Below are 19,920 nucleotides of genomic sequence, written 5' to 3' on the forward strand. Positions count from 1 at the left end.
CTCTCTCCTCCTTCTCTGCTTGTGCTCTCTCTTTCAAAATAAATAGATAGCATTTAAAAAAAAAAAAGCCCAAAAGAAGCATAAAGAAGGCCCTGGGAACTGGGCAGGCATTCTCCAGAACACACACTTTCTAAAATTTTGATTTGGATATGTTTCATTCCCTTAAACAACTACAGGACAGGATCTGTTGTAAGCACTCCTCAGAAGAATGTCTCCCAGACCTTGTTTCTGGCTCTTTTGGAACAACTTGTTCATTGCAAATTAGCCCGCGGGGCTTCTGTAACTGGGAGACTGCTATAAAGCAGTTGTCCAAGGATGATCTATATAATGACAAGCCACTGGTAGGAGTCAGTTCCAGAAAATGGGCTCGAATGAGTTTAATAGAGATCCCCTTTTTCATGCTGAATACAGTGTTCCTTGCTCCTCACCCCTTAATCGTGGGCCCCAGAAGCCTAAGCATGGTAGAAAAGTACTCATAAATTAAAGGAGATGACAGTTGCGTGTTTATTTAATTGAACTCTTATAATCAGCCCATTTCTTCTTTTACTTAGGGGATGCCGTTCCTGCCCTTTCTCTGATTTTACACTTTCTGTCTCCTTCCAAAGTCCCAGAAGTGGTCCCAGAAATGGTACCACCCCCACCCCCTGCGAGACTCTCATCAAATTCCAGCTTTGAACTCTACTCTGTCTGTACTCTGCTATATGAATAAGCTAGTTGAGGTTAAATTATCAATAGCAGATAAGACTAGAAGCATCACATTTCTTAAATACCAACAGCATGTTTTTCAATTTTTTAAAATTTATTTTTGAGAGAGAGAGAGAGAAAGTACAAGCAGGGGAGGGGCAGAGAGAGAGAGAGAGAGAGAGAGACAGAGAGAGAAAGAGAGAGGATCTGAAGCAGCTCTGTGCTGACAGCAGACAGCCCAACATGGGTCTTGAACTCACACACCGAGAGATCATGGACTGAGCCAAAGTCAGATGCTTAACCGACTCAGCCACACAGGTACCCGTCGACAGCATTTTAATGAGAAAAAATCATGGTTATAATCTGTGGGGTAATATTTGGTAACATCAAACAATAAAATTCGTAGGTCTACATTCTGCCTTCAGTAAACTTGGCCCTGTCCCTATGTTCTTACTGTGACCTGAGGCCTTCATTGCTTTGGAACTCCATCTACCTTTGTAGACATTTACTACCATGCCAAGGAAGGGATTTTTTTCTGGAAAAAAAAAAGAGTATATCATGTAAGATCACTTATACTGATGTAAATTAGCCCAAGTCAAGATCTTAAATCTTTGCACCTCATCCTTGCTTTCTTCTCTGCTCTTACCCTTCCGTTTTTGCAATTTTTTGGCACTATGTTTTATAAAAACATTCTTTGTACTGAATGTGTTGAGAGGGATGAAGACTTATTCCAATCAGGCTCCTGATATTGTCAAGAAATAAACTGTCCCTACACCCTAACTTCTCTGCCCTGTAATCATCAAAATTATTAACAAATGTCAGCAGAGAGCACCCTCATTCAGTTGGATAGAATCTGAGAGGTAAACAAAAATAAAACTTACTGCATTTGGATGACTCAAACTTACTTTGAAACGTTCCAAATGAATTAATTTGTGTAGGATTTTTCTTTTAAAAATACTTAATATGTTCTGTTCACCCTAAATGGTATCAAACTTATTACTCTTGTAGAGGAAATGAGAGATAAAATTTCAAGCTCCAATTTATTCTTAAGAGATTTGAATCACCAGACAGATAGTAAAGGAGTTGATTCAAATATATTTGGCAGAAAAGAAAGGCTTTGTAACCCACCCCCCTCCATGTGCTTGCAGTTGCGAAACCACGGAACGAATGAATGGGAGGGTACCTCTTCTCAGGATGAGACACCATCATGGTGACGTCTGGATTGGATGAACTATCCCAACTGAATGTTCACTCCCTGACTGAAGCAGAAGCAGGGGCATGGTCAGATTGTAAACACTTAGCACAGAAGAAAAGTCCAGAGAAACCTTAGGGTCCCTAGCTACCCTTTGAGAATTCACTGTCAGGCACAATGGGATTGATAGGCAAAGTGGGGAAGTGTATCTGAGTTTCCTTATAGAACAGAGTCCTCTTCCTCTTGCTGGCTGACTCTTGTAGAAAGAAAGAAAAAAAACGCGTAACAACAGCAAAGGGACCACACCCTGACATTTTATTTCACCAGAATTTCATAGCCAACTTGGGACTGGTGAAAAATAAAATTTCAAGTCAAGTCACATTCTGGGTCGTTTTGTGGCAGTTTGTTCTTAGGCGGCAAATAAATAATATGGAAGTGAGAGGCAACATGTCTGTTGTTCTTGATCTTTAAGATGACACATACAAAATAAACCAACATTTTGGTCAGCATGAACTTTATCAGGGTCAATAACTTTCGTTTCCCAGGGGAAGCTTGAATAACACATTCACAGCTAGACCTTTAGCCTTTGATACAGACTGTCAGGATTTCCCTAGCCTTTGAGAAAATACATGTTTCTCTACCAGTCTACCTTATTTTCCTAAACATATTGATGGGTCTAGGTCATTTCTGTGTAGGCCCCAGACTGCACATTACAACATGTTTAAGTAGCACGTGTATAAATTTCTCACTCTAATTAATAATCTAAAAGATAACTCCCATTTACACTTTCCTTGGTCTGGTTTGAATAAAAATTATAGCCAAATTAATATTCATTTATACATATATTTCTTCAGCATCCATTAATTCAGTGTCTGCTATGTGTTAAGAATATTTTAGACACTAGGGCTATAGTGAGTGGTGAAATTTAAATTCTGGATGCACAAGCTTGAAATGATGATGTGAGGCAGACAACAAGCTTACACTGAGCTGTCAAGGGACACCTCTCTGAGATCGGAATGCCAAGAGTCAGAGTCATGGGAAGAACATTCTTGCTGTAACAAATAACTTAAAGCAGAAGTGGACTTGACTTGGTGGCCTAAATGAAAGAAGACCAATGGTTGGGAGCGCACTGGAGAAGGGGAGGGGTGTGACATGAGGGCAGAAGAAGGGGCCAGGTCACTTAGACCCTTGTGAGGATAGTGATATGCATTTATCTTGAAAAGCCTGGAAGGTTTTCAATTATAAATAATGATGCTGTGTTGTCATCATCATGAGGAGTCTCATAGGACATTACTCTGAAATGTAGTCCTCCGTTGATATATAAGGGAACAGATTAAGTATGTAAGTAAGGTTCATGACTTTGAACTAAGAACTTTAAAATGGAAGACAAAGGTCTATTTTTATGTTTATACATAAGTACTGAATGAAAGGAAAAGAATTAGAAAAAAAACTGATGCATGGGGATCACAGCACATAAATGGTGACTCTTCATGGAATCACAGTTATATGACAGAATTGGAAGTAACAACCTTAAAAAGCAATGAGCAGCCATATTAAGACAATGCTGTCATTGACAAAGGGATTTTCCCGAAATGACAAGATGAGTGGGTTTATCATGATATTGGGCCAAATAATTGGTCATTATGGTTGAATGACCTCTGCAGAGCAAGTCAAATAAGTGTCCCTGAGTTAAGGACAAATAGTTGGATGGAAAAAGAAAAATTTGGCTCAATGTACAGATGTTTAATCAATGTAACACCAATCAAGCAGATACTGTGAAATAAGCTGTATACACTCCATAACTTTTATAGAGTTAAAGACCCCGGGTTTCCAGGACAAGAAATATTTTAAATGAATAGGCATATATGCAGAGTAGAATAAGCTGTGGGATCTTCAGATATAAAGTGATCTCGCTTCTGATTCCTCTTAAGTAATTTCAGATTTTAAAAATTTAAGTGGTTCCTGTTAAGTAGTTTTTTTGGCCTACATTTACATTGCCACTATCATCATCCATTTCATTATTAACTAAGAGAAGTCTGTGAAAGTTCATGGTAAATGACACACATGTAGCAAACGTTAGCTTCCCTCCTTTCTTGTGTAATCATTTGGAAAACCATGGAGTATGACGTACACAGATCGGCCTGAACTTGTATTTTAGCACTTAGATTCAAAAGGATTATTGATACACTGGCACTGTTTGGTAACTCTGCCTGCTCTCAAGCTACCTACCACATGTTATCTTTGTCTGCCTGGAATTTTTTTTTTTCTTTTGAATCAAGTAGTCCATCCAAGTTTTCTCATTACTTGTGGTTTATTTGTGAGCAAAACTTGAGATTTATTCATTTACAACTTATTTTCTAATTTCTTGTAGCAATTACTTTCAAGACAAACATCTTATAACTAAGTAGAAGTTGAAAACTATGTAAAGAAAAAGAAATTGAAAACAATGTCATCAGACTTCAGTATAGTAAAATTAAATGAAGTCTTCTTCCTAACTGGTTTCTGTGCAGCAAATTGATGTTTTATGTTTTAACTTAGTTGATTTCTATTTCTTTCTTTTTTTTTTTTAATGTTTTTTAACGTTTATTTATTTTTGAGACAGAGAGAGACAGAGCATGAACAGGGGAGGGGCAGAGAGAGAGGGAGACACAGAATCTGAAACAGGCTCCAGGCTCTGAGCGGTCAGCACAGAGCCCGACGCGGGGCTCGAACTCACGGACCGTGAGATCATGACCTGAGCTGAAGTCGGACGCTTAACCGACCGAGCCACCCAGGCGCCCCTATTGATTTCTATTTCTTATATAGTTTGTTTTTCCAATTAAAACGTACATAAAAACCTTGTCTCTTTTTACTGAACAATGTTGGTCTAAATTATAAAGAAATTGCTTCGGTTCTTAAGTTCACTTTTCTAATTTGAATATTCTAATATATGAACAAACATATTTAAAAAAAAAATTTTAAATTTGAGTTCATGAGCATGTAAGAGTATCATCTGCCAAATCAGCACAAATTTTGCCCAAGCTGTGAGGTATATTGAACAGTGATCAAGTGAACAAATGAATACTTTTATAGATATTGGTTTTCTGTTGTTGCTGATTTTCAGCTTTAAATCTCTCTATGTATGCTACTCAAACCCCAGCATTTGAAAACAATCCAGGAACATACAAAAAGTGTGGTCCTTTTCTCCATTATACCTTCAGGGACCTACCAAAAGCTTTGATATTTAGCTCAAAAGAACATGTGGCAATAGAGCGTTTCTTTGAAGGTAGACAGTGATTTTATCACTTCAATAAATAATTTTATTATTAAAATCATACATTATTATAGTTAAATGCAGACCTGTTACATTTATTAACAAATTATAGTCATTCTCCTGATACACTCCTTCATTACTATTATTATTATTATTTTTAGAGAGAGATGGTTTTTATACTTTTTCTGTACACAAAGATACAGCCCAAAGTGGTCCTCCCTTATTTCTTGTGCTCTTCCTTTTTCCTAGATATTTCTCTTTAATAAACTTTATACCTAGTTTATTTTAAGAAATACACCTATTCCAGGGTATCATTTTTTTCTTAAAATAAAACATTTATGTTCCAACCAGGACAACAAGGTTTTCTCTTTATTACATGTATCTGCTGGGAAAATGGATTTCCTAGCTTAATTTTCAGGTGACGATTAGCTTTTTCAATAACAAAACCACTGACCCAAATTGTCACTATTTATGGAGCACCTTTGTACAGGACCATGTGTTAGACTTCTTACATACATCCTCACAACTCTTACAATACATATCTTTCCCTCTACTTTACATAGGAGGGACCTTTGCTCCAAGAGGGGAAGTGGACTCAGCTGAGGTTAGAAAGCTGGTAAGTGGAATTGGAATCAAGGTCCATCTTGCTTCATGGCCTATACTTTTTACAGTATAATATACTGTTTACCTGTAACCTAAAAGACTAGATAATAAATAATTACCCATTGTGTGTGTGCTCCAGCATATCCTTCGTTGGATTACAGGATAATATTTGATTCTACTGAGTAGACTCCAGCTAGGCATTTTAGGAAAGATAGCTGATGCTGCCATAAGTCTCTTAGTTATAAATTTTGTAGTAACATAAACCAAGAAAAATTTCACAACATGTAATCCCATGATAAAGTTTGCTATATTTTGCCCAAATATTTAAGTATGTCTCTTAATTTTTTTTTTACTTATCATCTATTTGTTACATATTCTGGCCAACAGAATTTTTAAAAGAAATATTTAAAACATAACCACCACAGGGGTGCTTGGGTGGCTCAGTCACCTGAGCACCTGACTCTTGATTTTGGCTCAGGTCATGATCCCAGGGTCATGGGATCGAGCCCCGTGTCAGGCTCTGTGCTGAATGTGAAGGCTGCTTGGGATTCTCTCTCTTTCTCTCCCTCTGACCCCCTCTCCAGCTTGGACTTGCTCTCTCTCTCTCAAAAAAAAAAAAAAAGAATCCAAAAAACAAAACAAACAAACAAAACATAACTACCGCAAAGGTGGTTGTCTCCCACTGAATATTATTCTTATTTTTACTGAAGAGACAGGTGGCACAGGAACGTTTCGAGGCTGAGCTCTAAAACAGAGCCAGGGCGCCTGGGTGGCTCAGTCAGTTAAGCATCCAACTTCAGCTCAGGTCATGATCTCGTGGTTTGTGAGTTCAAGCCCTGCATCGGGCTCTGTGCTGACAGCTCAGAGCCTGGAGCCTGCTTCAGATTCTGTGTCTCCCCCTCTCTCTGCTCCCCCACCCCCCACTCGCCTTCTGTCTCTCTCTCTCTCAGAAAAGAAATAAATGTTAATATATCTATATCTGTATCTATCTATCTATCTATCTATCTATCTATCTATCTATCTATTTGGAATATATCTGATTTTCTTTAATTTCAAGCATTTTACCATTGTGAAATAAACTTAACCATTCTGCACTTTTTAATCTAAAGTCAAATGGAAGTCCTCCCTTAAACTTGATTAGGTTTCAAATACTTTCATACACAATTCTACATATTTCTAAAATCAAACAAGAAGTGTTAGCTAATTTCCTTTAGCATACATACAGAATATATAATTTACAGCATACACTTAAGAAAGTTAAAACAAATATATAATATATAATTACTTAGTCCAAGTAAAAACATATATGTGTGTGTATGTGTGTGTGTGTGTGTATATATATATATATATATATATATATATATATATATATATACTATTACTGTAGTGAAAAAATATATATAATATACAGTCACTCTAGTAAGAATTTAAAAAGTTAAATTTTAAGTTTGAGTCTGGTACTTTTCTCATAGATGCTTCTTTTTACCGACTACTACTAAATGTTTCCTTTTATCTAAATTGGAGATTAAATAAATAAATGTAACCACTTTGCTAACTAAAATATTATTTTTTCAGTTCAAAAGCTTCTGATACATACACATAACCCTTGAACTATATGATCCTTGGGTTATCTCTGTGGCTGTATGGCAGCTTTGTACAAACAATTTTTGCATAGCCAGGTCTTCTGCCTTTAGTTACTCAAAATTTAGAGAAGTGTCCTTCTGTTCATAATCTAATAATAGACCCAGTCAAGCCACTTGGCATGATAGTGGTTTGGGGCTGATAGTGACTGGAGCTATAAGCTATGTGGTCTGTTCTCTCTTTCCTAAGGAAGTAAATAATTAAATTATTTAAATAATTTTTTTTCTAGGCACACAATTATTTTTAGGTGACAGACAAACATTTTTCTTGAATAATTATAAGAACAACTAAAAATACAAAAAGGAAAGTTATGGGATAATCCTACCATTTCTACAAAATGAATTTATAAATAAATTTTTAAATGAGAATTTTTTTGATTCAATAAGTGATAAATAGCATAAGCCCATGGCTTCTAGCCAAGCTAAGGATGCATTTATGTAATAAATAAGACAAGAATCACCATGAACTCCTCTTATAGGTCTTGTCTTAAGTCATGGCCTTTTTCTGTATAAAGCTCTCTGTGTGTACTTTGTTAAACGAAATAAGTCAGTCAGAGAAAGGCAAATATCATACGATTTCACTCATATGTGGAATTTAAAAACAAACAGATGAACATATGGGTAGGGAAGGAAAAATAAGATAAAAACAGAGAAGGAGGCAAACTGTAAGAGACTCTTAAATACAGAGAACAAACTGAGGGTTGATGGAGGGGTAATGGGTGGGGGGATGGGCTAAGTGGGCGATGGGCATTAAGGAGGACACTTGGCGGGATGAGCATTGGGTGTTCCATGTAAGTGAGGAATCTCTAAATTCTACTCCTGAAAGCATTTCTACACTATAGTTAACTAACTTGGATTTAAATAAATAAATTAAAAAAAAAAAAAAACCGACACCTCTCTCTGTGTTTCATTTTCTGGGTTCAGAACTTCCCCCAAAATAGAATTAAAATTATTCCAACTCACAATTCTCTCCAGTCTTCTAACTAGAGTAGATGTAATAAAGGAGAAAATTACTGAACACATGGTTCTAACAATGAAAAATTTAAAAGACATCATACAATAGCAAGAAAACATATGAGTATCTCATTTTGCTAATTAACTAGATTTCAGAAAGATTCACTACTAGGTCTTTAAATATAGGTTTAGGACATGACATCTGACCTGTTCATAAAAAGTATCCAGATCCGATTTTTAAAAAGTAACTTTAAAACATTACTTTAGGAACTTTAGAAGACAACTTAGTTGGGGGGAGTGGATAAAAAGAAAGCAATCATACGTTGATTTAATAAGTTATAGTGTAAACATGCAAAAGACTCCTAGAAAATTGTGAAAAATGAGGTAGTTCCACATACTTTGACATGGAATGATGTTCATAATATATTGTGTATAAGAAACAATTAAGTTTCAGAAATGCATGCTTAGTGTGAATGCCCCTCCATCTATGTCCTAGACTATAACCTTGAAAACGTCCTTGACGCTTCTCTTTATCTCACACTCTGCTTCCAGTTCCTCAGGACATCTTTTTGGTTCTACCTTCAGAATATGACACCATCTCTCCCATGCAACAGGCTCACAGTAGCTCTCCAGCCTCTTCCCTGTGCCTTCCTTCAGTCTATTCTCAACATAGCAGAGTAATTTCTTTACAAGGGAAGTCAGATCATACTTCCGGTGTTGTTCAAACCCTCCAGGGGCTCCCGCCTCATGCAGAATGAAAGCCAAACTCCTTACAATGGACTTAGGGGGCTTCTGTGATCTCCTCTCCTATCACCTCCCTGTCCTCATCAACGCCTCCTCTACTGCTTACTTCCCACCTACTCTGCTCCATTAACTTCCTTGCCGGTCCTGGAACACACCGGGCTTTCCATCTTAAAAGTCTTTCTCACACCCCTGGAATGACTTCCTCCAGATATCCACATGGCTGGCTTACTTGGAGTCTTTTCTCAAATGTCATCTTCTCAATGAGACCTACTGCAACCACCCTGTTTAAAATTGCAAAGCACATTCCCAGCTTAATCTCTAGCATTCTCCAGTCCCCTTGCCTTATACTCTCTATTCTATGTATTCTTTTTCTCATAGCCTTTAATACTTCCTAATATTTATTTGTTACCTATTCATTAGAGTTATTATTTATTATTTGTTTCTCTCCAAAGAAAATAAGCTCTATAAGAGGATGTGTCTCTGCCCATCTCCTTTACTACATTCCAAGTATCTACAGCACTGCCTGGCATATAGAATATACTTAAATATTTGTGGAAGAAAGTTTATTTTATTTTTAAATAACATAGAACCTACTCTCAAGAAATATACGTCAACTGTTAGTGAAGATTACGACTGAAAAATATGGAGGGTGGATAGAATTTTTACCTTTTACCTTCCATATATTCTTATGTTAGAATTTTTTAGACAGCACCCCTTTTTTTAAATAATAATCCATATCTACAAACAAAAAAAGGGGGAAAAGTCATTTTTTAAAAAAATGTTTATTTACTTTTGAGAGAGAGACAGACAGACAGAACATGAGTGAGGAAGGGGCAGAGAGAGAGGGAGACACAGAATCTGAAGCAGCCTCCAGGCTCTGAGCTGTCAGCACAGGGCCCAGCTTGGGGCTTGAACCCACGAACCCTGAGATCATGACCTGAGCCAAAGTCAGACGTTTAACCAACTGAGCCACCCAGGCGCCCCAGAAAAAGTGATCTTTTAATCTACTAACACATTCAGTACTGATTTTTTCCATTCAATAAAATGGACTTGTAAATAAACTGGGATTAAAATACCTTTGCAGCTACATCCTTTTGGGAACTTGATTCTAATATACTGTTCCAAACTTCATTTTACTACGAAGAAAAGACTCTTTCTTTTTTTGAAGAAAAGTCTTAACGTATGTTAAACCATGAGTTAAGCAGAGCAGTTAAAATGCAGACTGGAAGTTTTAGGGCCACCCACTATTAAGACTGCCTTTACTCATAATTTCTGATGATGCTATACTGTATGCTATAGGAAAAACCCGCAAAACTATACTTCAACATGGTATGACTCAAAAGGCTTGGAGGTCCGTGTGGACTTTTGCACATGATGTATTTATATTTGTAAAGCCCATCAGACTGTGGGTTTACCCATGATTCTTTTTCTAAAAGAGTCAGCCTTAAATGTAGGAATTAAAAAAAAAATAGATGGAAGATTTCCTAAGAGTCAACCTTTGGCAAAGTATGTTTTTACTGGGTCATGGTTGTAGTATCTCAAATAAGTAGAACTAAGACATTGTCTGCAAGACTACCGTTAGCATTAATCCATGTGTTCTGGGAAGAAGAATACTGGAAAAAATGAAACGAACTACATTTCATTCTGGTCAAAGAGTAGCTATTTTCTAGCATGGTCTTGAAACAATGAATCAAAAAGAGGTTAATTGTACAGGGTGAGGAGGGGATTTAAAAGGGAATTGAAGAGGGAGGGTGGAGTGGTGGCAGAGCACGTGAGGGGCTGTTCAAAGTGGCAGTTACGGTTGCAAGGAGCTTGTTAAAGGACCCAAAACACATCTCAGATTTTCTTATTGCCCCTACCGACAGCAAACAGAATTGCGCCTTTTTCGTGCAATCATCCATTCACTCAGCAAAAATTTCACTGAGCACATACAGTGCGTCAAGCACCGTGGTTGGCAAAAGCTTACACTGGTAGAGGATTAAGACCCAGCATGTGCCTTTGAAAGGAACTGCATTGGAAATTCAACCAGGTCAAGTGTCTGTTGCTTCCTGCCCCAGAACAGCCCTTGTCAAGCTCACTTGGAGCTTTCCCTTCATTTCCTGAAGGGACTCAGCCAGTCCCAAAGCTGCCAGCAGCAAACGGCAGTTTACACAATCAGACTCCAGGCTGCTGGAGCAGCTCACGTGCCCAGCTGCTTGGACGAGGACATGGAAGGCAGCTGTGCAAGCCCACAGGCCTCGTCTGGCCACCCAGGAGCTCTCCCCAGAGGGAGAAGCCGGAGCTACGGCCCACCTGCCGACCACAGGACGCCGAGAGGTCAAGCTGGGAAGGGCCTGGAGACAAGCCACCACCTTCACCGCTGAACAGTGCAGAATGGGGCACTCGGGGGGCATCCTGGAGCCCAAACAAACTGTTATGAGCTAAGGCTGGCATTTAGCTTCCTGATTTCCGCTGTTGGGCACGGGAGGAGAGTAAGAGATGGGTCTGGACAAACATAAAGCTTAGTTCAAATAGAAGCTATAGCCGTAGCTTAACATCTGTGTGACTATAAGCAGGCTTAATTTCTCTGGAGCTCAGTGGCCTCATCTGTAAAGTAGGGAAAATAACAAAACCAACCTCAGGGCTATCACAAAGTGTAAAGGAGAAAATGCATGTCAAGTAATTATAACATTTCCTGGAATATAGTAAAGTTCAGTGCTCTTTATTTTTATTTGGTTCTCATTTTTATTCCTTTTTTTAAATTTTTTTTTATTTTGCCAGTTTCTATACCTACTTTCCTCATTCTCCTGGTTGGTCCTCATATTTATTAAGCACGTCCTTCTTCCCAGACATTTTACAGGACACTGAAGATTATAGAGGTGAGAGGAATATGCTCCTTTACTCTAAGAGCTCTGAGACCTTCAAGGAAAGAGGAATGGCACCCGACACTTATGTGTACCTACTATGTGTCAGGATCTGAAAAGACATCATATACAGCCTTACCCAATGCTCACAGGAACATCATAAGTGGCTAAATATTATTGCCAGTTTATAGATCAGGAACCAGAGCCTGGCCCTCAGCTGGTATGTGATGAAGCAGTGTAAAAAACAGGTTTACAAGCCAGAATGACCTAGAATAAAATCCCATGTCTCCTATCACTAATAAGTATGTTAACTAGTGTGACCTCTCAAGGTACTCTAAGCGTCTCACTATTTTACTATAAAATGGGAATAATAGCTAGTCCATTGGGTTTTTCTGAAGACTAAATGGAATCAAATACCCAGTACTAAACCCAGTTTCCAACACACAAATGGCACTAAATAATATTATCATTATGTCGTGAGAATTGACATTTGAATGTAGGTCTGTCTGACTCCAAAACTCTAAAACATACTCTCCTACGATAGTAACTTGTAAGTAAGTGAGCTAATGGAATATTTACTTAGAAAAGCTTTAAAAGTCGGGGCGCCTGGGTGGCGCAGTCGGTTAAGCGTCCGACTTCAGCCAGGTCACGATCTCGCGGTCCGTGAGTTCGAGCCCCGCATCAGGCTCTGGGCTGATGGCTCGGAGCCTGGAGCCTGTTTCCGATTCTGTGTCTCCCTCTCTCTCTGCCCCTCCCCCGTTCATGCTCTGTCTCTCTCTGTCCCAAAAATAAATTAAAAACGTTGAAAAAAAAATTAAAAAAAAAAAAAAAAAAGAAAAGCTTTAAAAGTCGGTTTTACATATGGGTTTTCTGCAACGTAAGTGTGTGTGTGTGTGTGTGTGTGTGTGTGTGTGTGTGTGTGTGTGTGTGTGTTTAACATTCCCCTCTAATGATTCTACCGTGTGTTTTTGCTTTTGAAACTCAACTTTCAATTCTGGCAAGGGGGAAAAGAAATGTCTGTATGAATTAGGATACAGGCAATATTACTCTAACAAACAGGTCCAAAGCACACTGGCTTAAATGAGATAGAAACTTACCCCTCTCTCTCTCCTGTAATAGTGTAGAAATGAATGTTCTGGTTGGGGAAGCCACTGCTCCACAGGCCATTTAGAAAACCCAGGCCAAAGCTGGACCCTGCTGTAGATTTCATCCTATAGGAAGGCCAAGAAGAGGGTAAGTAGAGGGGCGGCAACATCCTTTCAGCAATCAACGTGGAATCCGCAAACAACACATCCACCTGCATTCCATGGCAAAGGAGGCTGACGGTTGTAGTTTCTACTTGGATGCTCATGCCCAGATAAAACTCTTATCTACGCAGGACAATTTGAGGAGAGAGGAAAAGTAATTACGACTGGGGAAATGTAATGCTGTTTTTAAGTTCCAGAAAATGTATCATTCACTTCCATATAATTTGGTTGGTTTTCCTCTTATGAGATTGAGTGAATTGACTAGCAAGGTTACATACAGACTTGGCAATATTTGAAGTCTACAGCAGGCACCACTTTAACACACAGCTTGAATAGAATCTCCTAGAACACCTCTTCTACTATTGCCAATATAACTATTTTGTCTCTCCTCTATTCTTATGAATCATTAATATTTTATTTCATAAAATATTTATATGCTTGTCTTCTTTCCTAGATGCTCTCCTTCACATAGGTAGAAATACTGTCTTACATACCTTAATATCTCAAGGGTCTAGCAATGAGTCTGTATATATTAGAAGATTAATATTGAGTATGTGAATAAATGCGCTGTATATATATATATATATATATATATATATATATATATATATATATTTCTTAAACGGTTGAGTTGATTCATTCATTGAGTACATTTTATGGGATGCTGTTAGATGGCAATGAATGATGACAGAAACATAGATGTCCCCCCCTTTCCATATGTACTTCACATGTATTCAAATGTATTTATTCCCATACTAGGTATATTCTTGATTCCCTGGGAAATATAAAAGCACTGTTATTTAAATAGCAAATAGCAATGCTTTGGAAATTTAAGGTCAAGATACATAGTTGTTTATGATATAAAAGGTTTTTAATAAAAGATATTTTAATAATATCTGCTGCATTTGTCCTCATTTCCAGCCGGATCTTAGCAAGGTTGCAACTCAAGTAAAGTTTACAGGAAGTGTCTTACCTTCCTGAAGCAGTTTATAAGAACTTAAAAGAGGCTGCTCTCCACTCCCAACCAAATAAGCTTGTCTGTTGATTTATTGTACTTTCCTCTCTTTTTCTGAAATTTCAATCTCTTAAAAAAAAACCCAAAACAAAACACAGCTTTGTCTGTTTTTAATTTTCGTTTCCCTGGCAAGCTGTCTTATTTTTTCTTTCCTTTCATTTTTCAGAAATGGTATCTTTCTCTCATTTCTCCTCCCCCTCCCCAGTCACCACTGGTTTGCGCTTTTTTGTCCCAAAATTCTGCCTTTGTTTTCTCAGCTACAGTGTAATGAAATGTCTTTCAATGAATATTCTGACCTCAAACCAAATGACTTTCAGGATGAGCTCTCATGTTCCTTACCCTTTTGTGTATTATCATGTTATATATAGGTCCAGAGAAATTGATATATTGCAGCTTGTTTATAATAATTCTATTTAACAAGTAGAGCTAAAAGTACTTAGAATGTCTTTAACAGTTTCAGGGCACCTGAGTGGCTCAGTCGGTGAAGTGTCTGACGCTTGATTTTGGCTCAGGTCATGATCTCATGTTTGTGGGATTGAACCAGTGTTGGGCTCCACGATGGCAGTGCCAGGCCTGCTTGGAATTCTCTCTCTCCGTCTCTCTGTCTCACCCCCACGTGTGTGTGTGTGCACACTCTCTCTTTCAAAATAAACATTTTTTCAAAAGGTTAGAATGTCTTTAACAGTTTCAAAGGGACATATAGAACCTCTAAAAATTGTTGTCTCTTTGTAAATCTAGCAACATTGTTAGATTTGGCGAGCGCCACTGGTATCTATCTTAAAATGAATTTAGTTGTATTAATTCTTTTTTTTTTAAGTTTATTTATTTATTTTGAGAGATAGAGAGCATGAGCAGGAAAGGGGCAGAGAGAGATGGAGAAAGAGAATCCCAAGCAGGCTCCTCACCATTGGAACAGAGCCCAACACGACACTTGAACTCACAAACCTTGAGATCATGACCTGAGCTGAAATCAAGAGTTGGACACAACCTATTGAGCCACCCAGGCACCCATTAGCTATATTAATCTGAACTAAATTACTTTTCAATCAAATATATGCCATTCAGCAAATAGCCTTCCCCAAATAAGACTGCCATATCAATGAAGTTCAGTAAGATATTCTATGTGTCTATATGCATATAAATTTTGTTATGTATGTATATTCAGACATTACATGTGTTTGAATTTTCAGCTGTTTGTTGTCCCTCATTGTCTATTTATCTGTCACTGGAACCTGAAAGTACTCTGAACAACATATATCCTGGATAACTGTTCATTGAAAAAAAATACTTCTTCACTCCCTACATTAGGCATCTGCTATGTGTCCACCATTATACCAAGCACTGGCAAACAAAAATGAATAAAACACAGTCTTTGCTCTCAAGATGTTCACAATCTAAGTGAGGGGAGAGACAATTGGAATCATTGTGATAAAGTGCCTAATATATGTGTTGAACTAATGATACCCTAGACTTAATTGAGGTAGGTGTACATCTAGGTCTGGGTAGTAAATGTTTTAAAAGATAAATAGTAGTTTTCCAGGCAAAGAAAACGAGGAGAGAGTTGTAGATAGAGCACATATCTGGGAGTCTAAACACTGTACAAAAATGTAAACAACATATTTTTCAACAGTCATTAAAAATCATTATAAACATTAAATAATCATACCATTGTGATAATTTGCTTTATTGAAGTGACTAGCACGTTGAAGGTGTTGTGACTCACTGGGCAGCCAATTAAGGCCCAGGGCTGATGTCATAGCTTTTGCTGCAGAAATAAAGTCTTCAGTACCTTAGATATTCCTCAAAAGTTATGACCTTCCTGGAGTTGATGTGTGAATGTATAGAATTCACATGGCTTGGTACTACAGACTTAAAGATGCTTATAAAAATCTCTGCCTAGTTATCTCCCTGTGTGCAAAGGGTGTGGACACTGAAGGCAGACAATCCTCAGCAAAGATAGTGGGTGTTTATCATGGGAGTAATCGTGGGTAAGTACTTCAGAGTCACTGAGATCTGGGGTCTCTAAAGTTGGGAGAAGGCCAAGAATAACTAGCTTAGAGTGAGGATGAAATGAGATAAACTATCTGCATCGGTCAGAGTTCTCCAGAGGAACAGAGCCAATAGGACGTACGTGTATATACACAGAGATTTATTATGAGTAATTGGCTCATGAGACCATGGAAGTTAGCAAGTTCCAAGATCTGCAGGGTGAGTCTGCAAGGTGAGGACACAGGAAAGCCAATGATACAGTCCATTCTAAGTCAGAAGGCCTGAGAGCCAGAAAACCAATGGTGTAGTTCCGATTCAAGGGCTAGTAGTTTGAGACCAAGCAGGAGCGAATGTTTCAATTCAAATCTGAAGGTAGTTAAAAAATAAGCTCCAGTTTGAAGGTAGTCAGGCAGGAGGAATTTGCTCTTACTCAGGGAGGGTCAGCCATTTTGTCCTGTTCATGCCTTCAACTCATTGAATGGGCCCAGCCACATTAGTGGGGGGCAATCTGCTTTACTCAGTCTACAGATTTAATTGTTAATCTCATCCTAACACACACTCACCCAAACACCCAGAATAATGTTTGACCAACATTATTCTGGGCACCCCGTGGCCCAATAAAGTTGGCACATACAATTAACCATCACAACATATAAAGTTCCTTGCACAATGATTGAAACAGGTCCCATAAAAGTGTTAAATAAATGAAGGAGTAAATAAAACCATGAGAAAGACAAAGGCAAATGGCTTTCTTAATCATTGTTTAATAGGGAACAGGAAAAAATTGGCAACACAGAAATAATTATTTCTATACATGTTAAGGATCACTTTGGGAGAGTGAGATAGGAGAGTGAGGAGGAAGCAATCTTAGGAATTTACTGTGAAATACAGAGCACTGACATAGTTTTCACAGGAGTGAATATGGCACACAGTCAACCACAGCAAACCACAGAATGAGAAAATCAGCTTGCGGCCAGCCCAAAGGACAACTTTCTAACCACAAGCTGGGATGCCTGATGAGCCATAATTCTAGTGGTAATCCAACATGGAAATGAAAGGAAAAATCTTGTGTTTGATGCTGTATCTATCAGTGGACTCTATATTCAACAACTCCTGTAGGACAACAGATAAAGGCACTGAAACAAACCACAAAGGATTGTTATGACTTAATTTTCTCCCACAGAAATAAAGGAACTCCTAATGGAAAAGATGCGATAGATATGAATGCAGCATGGGGTATGTTTTTCAACAGATCCTATCATTTTGACTTGAACACATCTGAATACTTTATACTTACTCGGTGGCTACTAGTGCCAGGCATTAGGGTGTCACTTATGTTACAATCATATAAAGCCACTGTAAGATACATACAGGTATCCATCTAACAAATGGGGATACTGGACCTCACATTAACCTTGGGAAGGTTAATGTCATATATCTGGAGAACACTGGGTCTGGGAGTCCAACCCAAGTCCTCCATTTCCAAAGTCAGAATATTTTAAATCCTAGGCGTGATTTATAGTTGACCCATTTGCTCTGGCACGAAGCATGACAAATTGAGATGTACATTTTAGAAATTCTTTGAAGGCTGGATAAGCTACAGGAAATCTGGCCTCCTAATCCTTGGGTGGAATAAAATCTATGCCCATATTTTATCATCTGAATGCATTTCTACAGTGAAGTAGAAAAATCTTGCATAAAGAAGGTAACACTATGCCCATTTGTATACCATCTATCATGATGAGAGGGGAAATTTAGTATTTGTTCAGTCATGATAGGAAGAGATGAAAAATATCTCCTTACAATGTCTTAAGGTTCACCGTTGAAGTCATGCTACAGGTGCATGGCAATACTCTTCAGTGGCTAAGGACATGGTCTTTGAGTACTATTCCAGAACAAAGAGACATGAAAACTAAATCTTTAGATCATGGATTGAGGAAATATGTCTACAAAGACTATTACTGTAGGGATGCCTGGGTGGCTCAGTAGGTTGAGCGTCTGACTTCAGCTCGGGTCATGATCTCATAGTCCGTGAGTTCGAGCCCCACGTCAGGCTCTGTGCTGACAGCTCAGAGCCTGGAGTCTGTTTCAGATTCTGTGTCTCCCTCTCTCTCTGACCCTCCCCCGTTCATGCTCTCTCTCTCTGCCTCAAAAATCAATAAAGGTTAAAAAAAATTTTTTTTTAAAGAAAAAAAAAAAACCAAGGACTATTACTGGAATAATTATTTTCAACAAAAACCAAAGTCAGCACATTTGTAACAATTGATGAGCCTCGGCAAATGGTATATTGGTGTTTCTTGTCCCATTCTTGCAATCTTTCTGTTAGCTTAAATTTCATCAAAATAAAAATTCAGGAGATAAAAGCAAAAATAAAGTAGAGTAAAATACCTTCTTTTCAAAAAAGAGCCTGGGCTTTGTAGCTGGATAGACTTGGTTTGGATGTCAGCTTGCCATTCACCAGATACGGGATTTGAGAGGGTCATTTAATCTTTCCAAGTTTTGATATTTTCACCAATAAAATAGGACAACCAACTAATCATGAAAACATGTGAAAATTAAATAAAATATTTAATGTAGCATAAATATTATAATTGTAATTCAGTATATGCTAAAAGTAAACTATGATAATTAGTCTAATAATTACAATTTGTTTGATGAGCTTAATTTGCCTGTATTACCAGAACAATTGTTGTAATCTTTTTTTTTCCCCTTAGGGAGTCCTGTTTCATGATTACTGCAAAAAGATTTTGCTGCATCTGGTCTTAAAACATTAACTTTGATCTCAGAGACTGTCAAGGTATATTGTATAGCACATTTTAGATAACTGCGTATCTCTTTGGGAAAAACTACCGGGTTATTTTTATAAGGCTAATAATAAAAACTTCTAGAAAGAGTGAAAAGCCCTGTTTTATAGATTCCAGTCTTTTCCCTAGCAGTGTTTTGTCAAAACAAGGTCTTTTCCCACAGGAAAATCTGTCAGAAAACCCAATCTCGCCCCAGCTACTGTTTAATACCATTTTCATTTTAGTGGGGCCACCAAATAAGCCAGAAAACCTACTGTTAACAGAAAATTATAACTGTCAAAGAAATATGGTTGGTGCAAAGAACAGCATATAATTGTTAGTACAATTACTACTACTACTGGTAATAATATTACTAATAATAATAACATTAGTAATAATAATAATAATAATAGCTGACACTTCTTTATAGTTTCAGACAACTCAAAGTTACTGTATGATTGCATTTGTGTAGCATTCTTTAAATGAGAAAATTACGAAGATGGAGGAGACTATATCAGTAGTTGCCAGAGGTTAGTGCCAGATAGAGGTGAAGGATCCATGTGATGATGGTAATGGCATTGTTTTTATACCTTCAGCGTGGTGCTAGATACATGAACCCACACCTGTGAGTGAAGGTAAAACTGATACAATTTAAATACATTTGGTAGGTTTTATCAATTTCACTCTTCTGGTTGTAATAACGTGCTACAGTTTTGTAAGGTGTTACCATTGGAGGAAACCAGGTAAAGGGTATTTCGGCTCTCTTTGCATTATTAGTTTCAACTGAGTGTGTCTTTATAATTTTCTCAAAATAAAAAAGGTTAATTGGGTAAATTACTTAATATCTTTTATCCACCTTGATGTTGATTGTAACCTTTTGACTTGGAGGAGAGATATTTTTCGAGGCCGTTTACATACATTTTAATAACATTTTGATCTCTGACTTCCAGATACAATCTTCTGCCTTTTAAAA

General features: G+C 37.7%; 1 long non-coding RNA gene across 1 annotated transcript in view; it reads right to left on the minus strand.

The window, feature by feature from the left end:
* Window positions 1–13,017: 13,017 nt before the first annotated feature.
* The window catches only part of LOC109273271 (uncharacterized), a 207,823-nt gene continuing 200,920 nt past the window's right edge, over window positions 13,018–19,920 (minus strand). The window contains exon 7 of the long non-coding RNA XR_002082958.2: window positions 13,018–13,124. This is a non-coding gene — a long non-coding RNA (uncharacterized LOC109273271). The remainder of the gene's footprint in view (window positions 13,125–19,920) is intronic.

This window comes from Panthera pardus, unplaced genomic scaffold (assembly GCF_024362965.1).
Source record: "Panthera pardus isolate Hobbes unplaced genomic scaffold, ASM2436296v1 HiC_scaffold_7, whole genome shotgun sequence".
Lineage (NCBI taxonomy): Eukaryota > Metazoa > Chordata > Mammalia > Carnivora > Felidae > Panthera > Panthera pardus.